The sequence below is a fragment of the Rhagoletis pomonella genome, unplaced genomic scaffold, assembly GCF_013731165.1.
Source record: "Rhagoletis pomonella isolate Grant_MI unplaced genomic scaffold, Rhpom_1.0 Rhpom_scaffold_00006, whole genome shotgun sequence".
In the NCBI taxonomy this organism is placed as follows: Eukaryota; Metazoa; Arthropoda; class Insecta; order Diptera; family Tephritidae; genus Rhagoletis; species Rhagoletis pomonella.
Window position 1 is genome coordinate 50481479 of NW_023458560.1, and position 12174 is coordinate 50493652.

The following is a 12174-nucleotide window of genomic DNA, read 5'->3' on the forward strand; positions in this document are numbered from 1 at the left end:
CGACTTTACAGCTAGACTTTCTGATTTTAATTTTTTTTTAATTTCGATTTTTTTTTTTTAACTAAAATTTTGAAAATTACCGAAAAAAATCTCCACATTTTGAGTGACTTTGGGATTTAATTATCATACATACCTAGAAAGAAACAAAAGTGAATTTATAATAACTTTTGAGTTTGACAAATTTTGTTAAAAAAGTATTGATTTTAATTAATTTGGTCTAAGTTGTTAAAGTCACAGTCAAAGCAAAGGTAAAGTCTAAGGTTAAAGCTAAAAAAAGTTAAAATTAACGTTAAGGTTACCAGCCACAATATCAATCATTGAAAATTTTTTCAGCAGTGACTTTTCTACACACACAGCCACACACACACTCATTCCTGCCAATCAAGTTAAGCTGCTTGGTGGCGCGTTAGAATTATATGGTCCATGACAAATAGTAGATACTTCCAAACAAAAGGAAAAGAAAAAACCGACAAAACGAGACTTCAAAAATATCAAATCCAGACAAATAACACTTCAACAACTCCGACTGTGTTCCACCACCCGCCTCCAAACTCAACTTGACTAACTATAGCAAAGCTATAAAAAATAGAAAAATATGAAAATATCTGACAGCCACTGAAATGCTCATGCATCATCGATGCTGGTTGAACGAAAGGGGGGTTGGTGAAAATGGCAACTGCCGTACGCCAAGCTGTCTATCTGTCTGACTGGCTTATTTCATGCGAAATGGCAAGAATACGAAGAGGCGTTAAGAGGGCGGCTGAAGATTAAAGAAAAAATATAAAACATTAAAAACACACACACACACACACACAAGTAACAATAGAAACAAAATATGGAAATAGATACAAGCAAATGCAAAAAAAAAATCAACTGCTACTTTGTTGCACAGCTGGTGGTGGTTGTGAGTTGGTTGACGAGTCAGCTTTATTATAGGGTTGCTGTTGCAAATGCCAACTCATGGCAAGAAGGCAAACCGCCGCCACGCCGACACAAGTAGACTGAGACAAACCAAGTGTTACTGCACTTTTGTCATTGATTGCTTTTGCGAGTGTCGTACGTATGTATGTACGTACTTAAAACGCGCGCGTGCAGCTGATGCGCGCATCAATTTAAATTCAGCGACAGCAACAACAAGAACAACAACCAAAGTTGCAACTAAGCTGACGCATATCAACCACAAAAGCGTTTGCTAGCCGGCAGTCATGCAACTTGAAAGTCGAGTGAAGCTGAGGATTTACAGGCTAACCTAATATTCGCGGCTTGTCTTTTGGTACGCATGCCGTCGAATTTGGTTTTTTGCGTCACCCGAAATTGACTTGCATGCGTTTGCATTTGATTTCATTGAGCGAAACGTCAAATCAAAATGTCACGCAGAACAAAAATTGGAAATTGAGTTAGCTTCATACGCACGCCGTTCAATTTCGGTTGATCTCATACAAGATGCATGTGCATGAGAAATTTTTGACAATAAATTGGCGGCGTGCGTGAATATTAGGTTAGCCTGTTAGAGTTTTGTGTTGGCGTTTAGTGACAGCAGCTGGCAGCAAGCAAGTAAGAAAGTTGGCAATCCAAGCAACTGGCGGGCAGTAGGGCGCGCGCCTAACAAGGGAAATCCCATTAAGTGCTTTGGGGTGCAGCAGCCGCAAGTAGCGCCACTGAGCGCGCCCATCATCATCGACGAACGCCGCACAGCAGTGCGAGATTTGTAATAATTTTTCAAATTACACAAAGCACTAAAGGTCTCTATGTGAAGCAGCAGCAGTAAGCACCAGCAACGCAATAAGAGCTATGGCTTTAGCAATGAGTTACTTTTGACGAGCTGAATGAGTGGGTGGGTTGCTATTGAATTGTTTAAAGTAATGGATACTCGTATTTTGGTTTAAGAGTTTTGGGTGAGGTCGTGTTGTGGGTTATTGTTTTTGTTAATGTAATAAAGTTTAGCGTTTGTTAGCTTTTTATCGACGATTTGAAGATTTCTTAATGCTGGGTAGGAATTTAAATATGAAATAATAATAAAATACCTTATTCTATTAAAAAATATCAATTTTTTAATAAAAAAATTTTAAATGTATTTTTATTTTTTTCAAAATAAAGTATGAAAATTAAAAAAAATAAAAATTTTACATCAAAAATATTTAGTGAGTAACTTTACTATAGATAGAATATTCAGTCAAAGTCTGAAATAACCATTGTTGTTTATTAATATTTTCTACAGATATTTTCTACTGAACTGTAATTTAAAACACTTTGGCTTGAATAGGGTGAAATGGTTAGGCGGTTAAGAGTTTTTATATATAATTCCTGCGAACTAAATAACAGTAAACCAAGGTTCTTTATTTTAGAAGTAAACTAAAATTCTAAAAATCTCTGGTAAAAAAAAACTTCCAAATTTGCTGATTTAGAAAAGAACTATAGATTTTATTTAGTTATTTATGAAGATTAATTATACTGCAAAGACACTCAAACTTTACGGATTTTTTGAATATCAAAATTTGTTCAAAGGTAAAAAAATCGTTTTAAGTGAAGAGTAATTATACTTCAAATACCATAATTTTTCAAATATGAAATTTTTCAAAATTAAAAAAAAATAAGTTCAAAATTAGAAAGTTTTTTAATTTTTTTTTTTAATTACAGCGGTCGGACAGCAAGCTAAAAAAATCGAGTTATCTAAAGCTCGACGCTTAGTACATAAACTTGCTCTGGAGCATTCCAAAATTGGCAAAAATTTATTTTTACAAAAAGCAGCAAAAATTTTAAAACTTAATGGCCGACAATTTATTTTTAACACTTGGAAAACGATTTTTCTTTGTTTGCACACCTCGAAATGTCCAACGCAAAATAGCAATGCAAACCAATGCAATTATGGCAACAATACTGGTTGAATGGAATTTTCCCAATACATACACACACACACACCTTTTAGAGTACAAATATACCCAGAGGCATGTGCGTAAGGGCATATCAATCGCAATCGTGTCGATCATTTATGGTGCGCTCATTTATTATCGCCCATTACAGAGTACTCGTACAATGATCGACTGAACTGCAACTGCAACTGCAACGGGGTGGGGTACGACTGCGCAATAGTGCCGTCGTGAGCCAAGCCAACAGCGGCGTGCAATATGCGTAACAAAAACCACACTGCTACTACTACTTCAAGTAACAAAGCGGAGGAGAATGCGAATGTGATGTGTGACGATGAGGAGGTTGACTGTTTGGTTTGTGGTTGGGGCCTTAGCGCTTAATTTAAAGCTGCAGCCGTTGATTCGTGTTGCTGACTGGCGGGCGACCTGCCAGCCACTTAACCACCGGTGCGCATATAGCATGCGGCAGCACTACACACTCTGGCTGGACGACGCATGCCACTTAAACATGCAACCATTGCCCAGTTGCTGCTGACTGCCGACCATTGTGGAAGAATACAAGTGAGATATCTTAGGGTTGACAGATAGTTGACAGGGTGTTCAATATGGCGATGACAGTGTGAACAATATGGCAGCCAATATGGCATACAACACCGAATGGCCCGAAGTTGCAAAACTACGACCCGAATGAAACGCTTCGTGAAAATCCAGGGTTGCGAAGTGGTATTTTGTTGGAAAATATAAACGCCAGGATTTTGTGCAGCGCCGAATTTTAACAAAAGAGGGTTTTGTGTTCTCAAGATGAACAGAAAAGGGTTGCTGTGCTGTTTCGTTTTAAGCTTGTTTTAATCTAAAGGTATCTAATTAAATATTAAAAGGATACAAAAATTAAAGCAAAAATTTAAAATATATGTACATATCTGAAAATTAAAAAAAATATATATATATTTTCACGAGAGACAAATTAAATAAAATGGGTTAACTTTAGGGGAAATATACTTATCAGAATGGGTCAGATAGGGCCTTTACGTTATAAATAAAAATAATTCCTACTTAAATTTTATATAATTTTGGTGACGTATTTCTAAGCTGGCCGTGAGATCTGTGAAATAATACATATTTATGTGCATATATTGTGTTGATTATGCTCTAAATCGCTAAATAATTCTTGCAGCAATCAGCATCATTGGAAAGTGAAGTGACAATAGGCTGGTTTTCTTTATACAGCCCGTTTTAAATTCGAATTATTGTTATAATAAATTACAATTATTGTTTGTTTCCATTTCGGTCAACCGCGCAAATTATTTATTAAAAAAATTTCGTTTAAAAATAGCAGATTTTGTTTACTTTTGAATAAGACTTTATCGAGTGCGGTATAAAGACACGGGTATAAATGCTGTAAAGAAATATATGTTGAGTCCAATCGGTTTTTTGCTAATACGGTTCTTGTGTAGGTATAAACAAGGTATATTAAAAAAATACCTCTCCATGAAAAAATATCGTTATTTTCGTATTTTAAATTAATCGAAATTTTATGGGGGGTTATAAAAACTGGTTTTAATCGAAACTTTGTTTTTTTCGGCTATATTTGTTATTATTTATTGGCCCAGATGTAAATATTGAATGAACTAACATATTTTAAATATTTACGGAACTACCATTTGTATGCAACCCTGCCTATCCTATATTCAAGTAGATGTAATTCGAAAAATTTAAACGGATTTCTTCAAATCAACCTGAGCTGCGGACATATTGCGAATTCATTTTTAAACATTAACCACTACATTATGTTAGTATTAAATACTTTCAATTAAGAAACAATTCTTATTAGAAAATAAATATGAATCGTTTTATTTTAAATATTCCAATGTATATTTTTTGTTAATGCAGATAGTGCGGATTTAACGTATTTTATATCCGTTACATGGGGATCATAAATTTAAGGCAGATTGCTATTAACAATTTTTACACAATTTACGATTGCAATCAATTTCTTTCAAAACTATAATCTAAATGATTGCAAGTTGTACGATCAAAACAGATTCCAATATTAGGTATATTATGGAAATGCAATCCAATTTGATTTGAGTTATTCAGTTTTAGATACATTTATATTTCTGTGTTCGTATGGAATAGTAGTTTATGTCGGGAAGCTGGCTTTATTATTTACAACACAAGGAATTTTTTGATGACCCTTAACAAGAATATGGGCGTGCTAGTATCGGAACTATTTCTTGCACGTTTATTTGCCAAAATTTCTTCAACGGCTCGGCGCCAGTGAGGGTATGCTGCGAATGCCGCATTATACTAAAACCAGCCTTTTGACATAAGCTATTCCATATGAGTGGGGCACGTGCGAAATGCGGATTTGCAGTACTGCAGTATCTCGACACCTTCCTCACCAACAGCTCTGTCCTCTATGAGCTTCTTAATGTAAATGCAAATAAAAGATGGAAATTTAAGAAAAATTACATCACAGCGTTTCACTCTTGTAGTTTATTGGCTATCAAGCACCAGAAAATTTCCATCACGCATTCCATATGCCACCGATTGTCGTGGATCAATTAAAATACTGTCATCACAGCTTTTTGGTACTGCAGCAACTGGTGTGTGTGTCTATGTCGGAGTTATGTGGAGCTGTTGCATGACTAAAATCAATTTGGACTCTTTGAGAGCTGGCTTGCTTGTTGCGAGAGCTATTGGCATCAAATGTATGCAAATTAGATTTCCAAACGAGCAACTGTTGAATACAGGAAAAAATATATATTATGTGGTTCCGCTAAAGTGCACTACTACCGTGTATAAATTGGTCGACCTTCTAATAAATCAAGCAATCTTATTGTATCGTCATCGCCGCCAGTCACCAAGAAATTTCCACTTGGGTGAAATGCAACATCATTCTCCGGCGACGAATGCACTGTATTAGCTCGCCTTCAGCTATGTCAAATATCTTAAAGCGGTTACAACTTAATGCTAAAGCCACCAGATTACCGTCTAGATGCCATGTCAGCTGTCGTCCCATACCTCTTCCCACGGTGAACGTTCGCACACATTCACCTGAAAATGTATCGCAAATTCTTAACTTGTCATCGCCGCGCGATGAAATTAACTTACCATTAGGGCTGAATTTTGCGGCGCGCACCCATTTGTGTGTCCAGTGAAAGATGTGTAATTTTAATCAGTATTTTGATGGCTGTTCGCCATTTTTCTAGTCTGCAAACGAATAAGCTGACGAAGATGCAAACAAATTCAAGCACATTGTTGCATTCTACCGTATTTTTAAAAAGCTTTAAAATCTTAAAACATATGTGAAAAACTTTTATAATCTGAATATTTCTAATGTCGCAATCAAAACGAAATTTTGTAAATAGCATTTTTAAAAAGCAATCATTTAATATTTTTCAAGTTTTTGGGCATATATGTTACCATTTGAACAACAAATACTACCAAGTTTTAAGAGACTATTTAATGCAACTCAGGTCAAAAAGAGCAGTTTAGACCAAGATAAGCAACTCTAAAAAACAGATGATCGCAGCTGTGGCCCAGGATGACGTCTATTGCTAAGATATCTCACTTGTATTTGTACACAATGCTGCCGACCCTTAACACACAATGCAATGCAATGCAATGCAAAGCGTGCGCAGTGGCGATCTATGGCAATCTGTGGGCTGCTATGTATACACGTCGATTGCTATTGATAATCTTCATGGACTGTCCTATTCTCGGCTTGTGGCATGCGTTGCAATTTTAATGTTGCTCAGCGTAGATTTATTTTATTTTAATTTTTTGCGGTATACTTTTGCACGACGACCATTGTTCCTAGCAGCTGCTGTTTGTTTGTTTGCTTTTTTGAATGGCCAGCGCTTGGAATTTCTTGCTGCACCATATTGGAAAATGGACACATTCTTTAGCGTAAACATTTTATTTCTGGAACATGGCAATGTTTGTTGAAGCTCAGTTGACCCGACTGCCCGGCTGGTTGATTGTTTGCTTAGTTGAGTTTGCTGGCGTGTCAGTCAGCGTGCTTGGGTTGCATGCAACTGGCGAGCAGCGCTCACATATCACAGCAAACCTCTCATGGCAATGAGGCAAGTAATTATGGACATTTCATGTAATGCACCTTGACTGGTTGGACGGCTGCTGACGCTGCTATGCAATCTTCCGCCCCAGCGCAATTGCGGTCTCACGTGCTTACTTTGCTGCCATTGCTGCTCCTCGAGCCATGAGCTAGCTATATACTTGCGGCATGTCAGCCAGCAGCAGCACTCATCTATCAAATGTGCCGATTTGAAGACAGTTTGAAATCTGTCTATTTTATTGAGTTTTCTTTTTGATTTTAATTTGTTAGATTTTTCGATTTTCTGGAATACCAAGCTTTTATTATGGCTGCATTTCTTTATTCATTCTGAACGTTTGGAATAAACTTTTTTGTTTATTTATTCTTTAGAACGTTCCTGATGATATGTTGTCGTATATTTCAAACGCATTCTGTTTATTCCGGCAGTGAAATTGGATTATCCGGAATGTATAAAGAAACGCAGCCTATTGTTGCAACTTATGTGTGTATATACTATGCATGCATGAGTATTTAAAAAAACTCATATATGTATCTCCATTGCAATTTTTCGCCTTTCCATATTAAGTGCTAAAAATTTCAAGTTATCCGCGACTATTCTATCGCCAACTATAATAAATGTTTGTCTATACTTTTGTACCCATTTGCTTATATTTTGTACCTAGTGTATCCATATCGTTAACTGATATCAGTGATGTGATATCTGCACTACTCTTTGTTCGCATTGATTTGTTGGAATTCATTTGCTTGGCTTTTGTATGCTTTTGTCATTGTTTGGACCGTACCGCCGTTTCTTGTTGCCAATTAACCATTTTGAGCTGTCTGGAATTGGTTCGAAATGCCTTTGATGTGAGTGGTGTAAGGGGGACGTTGATTTAAATAATTACATTAGCGTGATTTTTAAACACTTGGAAATTGCCAGTGAAAGGACTTTACTTTGAGCTTTGAAGAGATTTAAGGCGATTAAAAGTTGAAAAGTACTGGTGATATTTTTAGCTAATGCAGTTTTTAATATAGGATTTCGTTCAAACCAGTTTATATTTTTATGTTTTATTGTGTAAGCCATCTCTTGTACTAGCTCAAAATCATATATCAAAATGATTGGTGTCAAAAGCGCAATAACCATTTCATAATCGATTCGCCCAATTCGTTTTTTTTCGCTGGAAGCGCTTGAAACTAACTACATATGTCAGTTCATGGAAAAAACGCAAAATCGGTTTCGAAATTTTAATAACCGTTTCATAACCGATTCGCCCGATTCGTGCTTTTTTGCAGGAAACTCACAATTAGTGTCAAAATACCAATAACTACATATTTCATAAGCGATTCCATACGAACAGAATTGGCAGAAAATGCTTAATACCAAGAAAAAAAGTATTTTTCTAATTCAATTTCTAACTTTTTTCACTTGGTAGATGAAAAATTGGTGATACTATTGCTAAAAGTTTATGTAGATTAGCTCTTGAAAAATAATGATAAATATATGTATGTATAACTGTGACTCTCCTAGGCTTGATACGACAATTACAAATGCTCTAAGTTACACCGAAAAAAAACTTCCTTTCCTACCCATCTTTCATCAGTAGTCACTATCTGCCACACTATTTTTGGCGACAATAACTTAATTATAGTTAAATGTCAGTTTATTCAACAAGTGTGAAGCGCTGTCTTACTAATGACTTTGAAATTTGTCAAGATCTTATGTAGAATATCTTTCCGCCTTATTTGTATGTATGTATGTATATTAGGCCGGGTCGATTTGTGGGGAGGGAAAAAAATCGCCCATTGCTCTGTGAAAATCATATTCTAGGGATCAAAATAAGAAACTTTGCCGAAGGAACCATACCTCTAAAACGAATTCTGATGTCCCCCAATTTGGGTCGAACTTTTGGGTAGGGGCAAATTTTGAAAAATCCCACTTTGACCCATTTAGAGTGCTCCAATCGAGTCCAAATGTATGACCGACCCCCACTAACTTTGGAGGCCCGACCCACCGATGCCAGTGGCACACCCCCTGGAACCCCCTTGGGGGTTCATCATACAAACATTTCAAAAAATCGCCGGTTTTGCACTTTACATGAAAAAATCAGCGAAATGCCTATGTTTTTTCTTTTTGGAGTTTATTTTTCTCTTTAGAAATTTATTTAGTCAGAACATATGTAAATGAAAAAATCAATTTAACTAAGTAATAGAAAAGAAATTAAAAAAAATTATTAGAAATTAGCGTTTTTACAACCCTTTTAAAACCAAGGCATCACTGTGATGCATTTGCATGTCGTAAACATAGTTGTGTGAGTTTTTTATTCAACCGTTTTAAAAAATGAAGGTATCACTGTGACACAATTGCAAATCGGAAAATTGCTTGTGTGCGTTTTTTAAGACACAGCTGCATGTCGTAAACTTACTTGTGTAGTTTTTTTATAGCACCTACTTAAGAAATGAAGGTTGTTTTTACAACCCTTTTTGTGGGTATTTTAAGGCACCTTCTTAAGAAATGCGCGTTTTTTGCACCCATTTTAACAATTAAGGTATCACTGGAATGCACCGCAACCCTTTTAAACAATGAAGGAATCACTGTGACATAATTGCAGATCGTAAAATTGCTTGTGTTGTTTTTTTTAAGCCACCACAAGACACAGCAGGTAGAATTGAAATTACCATTTCATTCTTATTACCTCGTCTCGTAGACCATATATAACGCAACAGTTTTTGTGAATGCATTAAGTCGTTGTGAAGAACTCAAAGTGTGAAGTGATAATTTCAGATAAAAAAATATTTCAAAAAAAATAATAAGTGAAGTGACCATTCCAAATCAAAAAGTTTACAATGAATCCACCATCCTCTACACCGCAAGATGAAGCAACTACATCAACAACTATCGAAAACCCAATGAGTTATATACCCAAGCATGATGTTACTGTTTTTGGTGTGTCTACTGATTTAACTGATCTTAATTTACCAACCCATCTGGATATCTTGAGATATTATTTTTACTTAAGCGAACGTGCTAAAACAGAACAAAAAAAGTTTTCCCATAAATCATTCACTATTCAAGTACAAGGTAAGTTGATTGGAATTTGGGAAAAACTTGGTATGGAAATAATGCTGAAAAAAAGTGTATTTAATAAATTGCTTGACAAGTATCAAGAGCAAATCAAGAGAAGAAACAACACCCAACAATTTAAAGAGTATGTAAAATCTCTGGAAACAATTTTTTACATTGGAACATGTAAATGCGATTTGAAGGCAGCTCCATGTGCATGCGGCTGGGTTCCCGAACGCCTCAAAGAGTTCATACACGATCAACATAATCAGAGAAGACTAACAACGGATGCATTTGTGATGGAAACTGAAGAGCAAGGAGCAACGTCTATGTCATCAATGCCAACATACCAAGATCCCGATGATTCAACATACGCACCGCCACCGGTTCAAGAAGATATGGATAGAAGCACAAGTTCGCAATACACAGAGAGATACGATTGTTTTAACTTTGCCTTGGTATGTGACAGATTTGGTGTGCCTGACAGAGTAGCATCAACATTGGGAACCGCTCTTTTGCAAGATTTTAAAATTAAAGATAAGCATGGGAAACCTCTCATCATGGATAATTCGAAAGTTCGCAGAGAAAAAGAGAAATGCAGACAAGAAGTGTTTCGCAAACGGTTAGATGATAGCAATTTGTTAGCGTTAGACGATAGATAAAATTGATGAGAAGTATCATACTAGGATGGTAAAAGAACCTCATCTTGTTATTTTGAGAGAACCCAATTCTGAATTGATTGGTTACGTAAGACTGGAACATGAATACAAAACAACCAAATTAAATGGTTTTTTCAACGATAAAAATATATTACTGGATGCATTAATTGGAATATGCACTGATGGTGAGCCAACAAACACTGGCCCACACGGTGGAATTATACGACGATTCGAATTGCTGTTAAAAAGACCATTGCATTGGTTCGTTTGCCTTCTACATTTCAACGAACTTCCGTTTCGGCATTTGTTTGAAGCTTTGGATAAATCAACCAGCACTGGACCAAGATCGGAAACCGGAAAACTGAGCCGTCAAATCGAAACTTGTGAAACTCTTCCGGTAAGTTATTGCTATCACTCATTTATTATAATTGTCAACCATTTTTAATTATTTTATTATTATATATTTTCAGGTGGTGGACGGCTTCCAGAAAATTGAGTTGCAAAATATGCCCCCTGCTCCAGAACAAATTGAATTTTCCACCGATTCGAAGTACTTATACGACATGGCCCATGCAATTTCTAGCGGCGTGGTTCTGGCTAACATCAAACCAGGGAAAATTGTACATTCTCGGTGGCTCACCAAGGCCGCTAGATTATTGCGATTATATGTGACAACGGAAAATCCAGATGCAAATTTAAGAATTCTGGTTGAATTTATAATTAAATGTTATGTGCCAATGTACTTCAATATCAAGTATTACAGCTCTGTCGTGTACGGCAGTGCATTATTTTTCAAGTTCGTTGGTTGGCCACGATTTCTAGAACCTCGTTTACGCAAAATTGTCAATCAAGTAATTAAAGATAATTCATATTATGCGCATTCGGAGAATATCTTGTTATCAATGTTGTTTGATGATAGCAAAGAAAAGCGCGACTGTGCCATCAAGAAAATTCTACGCTATCGAACCGATGTTGACGAGCCAATGGAACTTAGAGTTTATAAAAAACCAGATATAAACTTTAATTGCACAAGTTATACGGAAATGATCAATTTGAATGATATAAATATCGTATTTGAACCACCATTCACGCGAAGTATTCCGTACGATACATTGAAAGAATATTTAAATCAAGATGATCCACCGTTTAATGATCCAAAAATTCCATCACACATACAAGGAACGGAACGACATGTTCAATTGCTAGCTAGCGTTTCCAAACGGGTTATACCGGAAAATGTAGAGGCTGTTATGGCGACGACATTAGAGAGCCGTGCGAAATTGCCCAGACTTGAAAGTAAAAAAGACTTCGAACAATAATTTTTTTTAGTTCCTTTTCTATAACTCAGTTAAATTAATTTTTTCATTTGCATATGTTCTGACTAAATAAATTTCTTAAGAGAAAAAATAGATATTATTATAAATAAATAATAAATATTATTATAAATAAATAAATAAAAATAAAGAAAAAACATAGCCATTTCGCTGATTTTTTCATGTAAAGGCCAAAAATGGTGATTTTTTGAAATGA

At 35.8% G+C, this 12174-nt stretch overlaps 1 protein-coding gene and 1 long non-coding RNA gene across 2 annotated transcripts in view; both read right to left on the minus strand.

Moving 5' to 3' along the window:
* Positions 1–12174, minus strand: part of LOC118740910 — a 76401-nt gene that overhangs the window by 37120 nt on the left and 27107 nt on the right. The window lies entirely within an intron of this gene.
* On the minus strand, positions 5432–6120 carry LOC118740913. Its single transcript, XR_004993194.1, has 3 exons — positions 5982–6120; positions 5664–5924; positions 5432–5607 (listed from the first exon to the last, which is right to left on the minus strand). It is a non-coding gene; the product is annotated as an uncharacterized LOC118740913 (long non-coding RNA).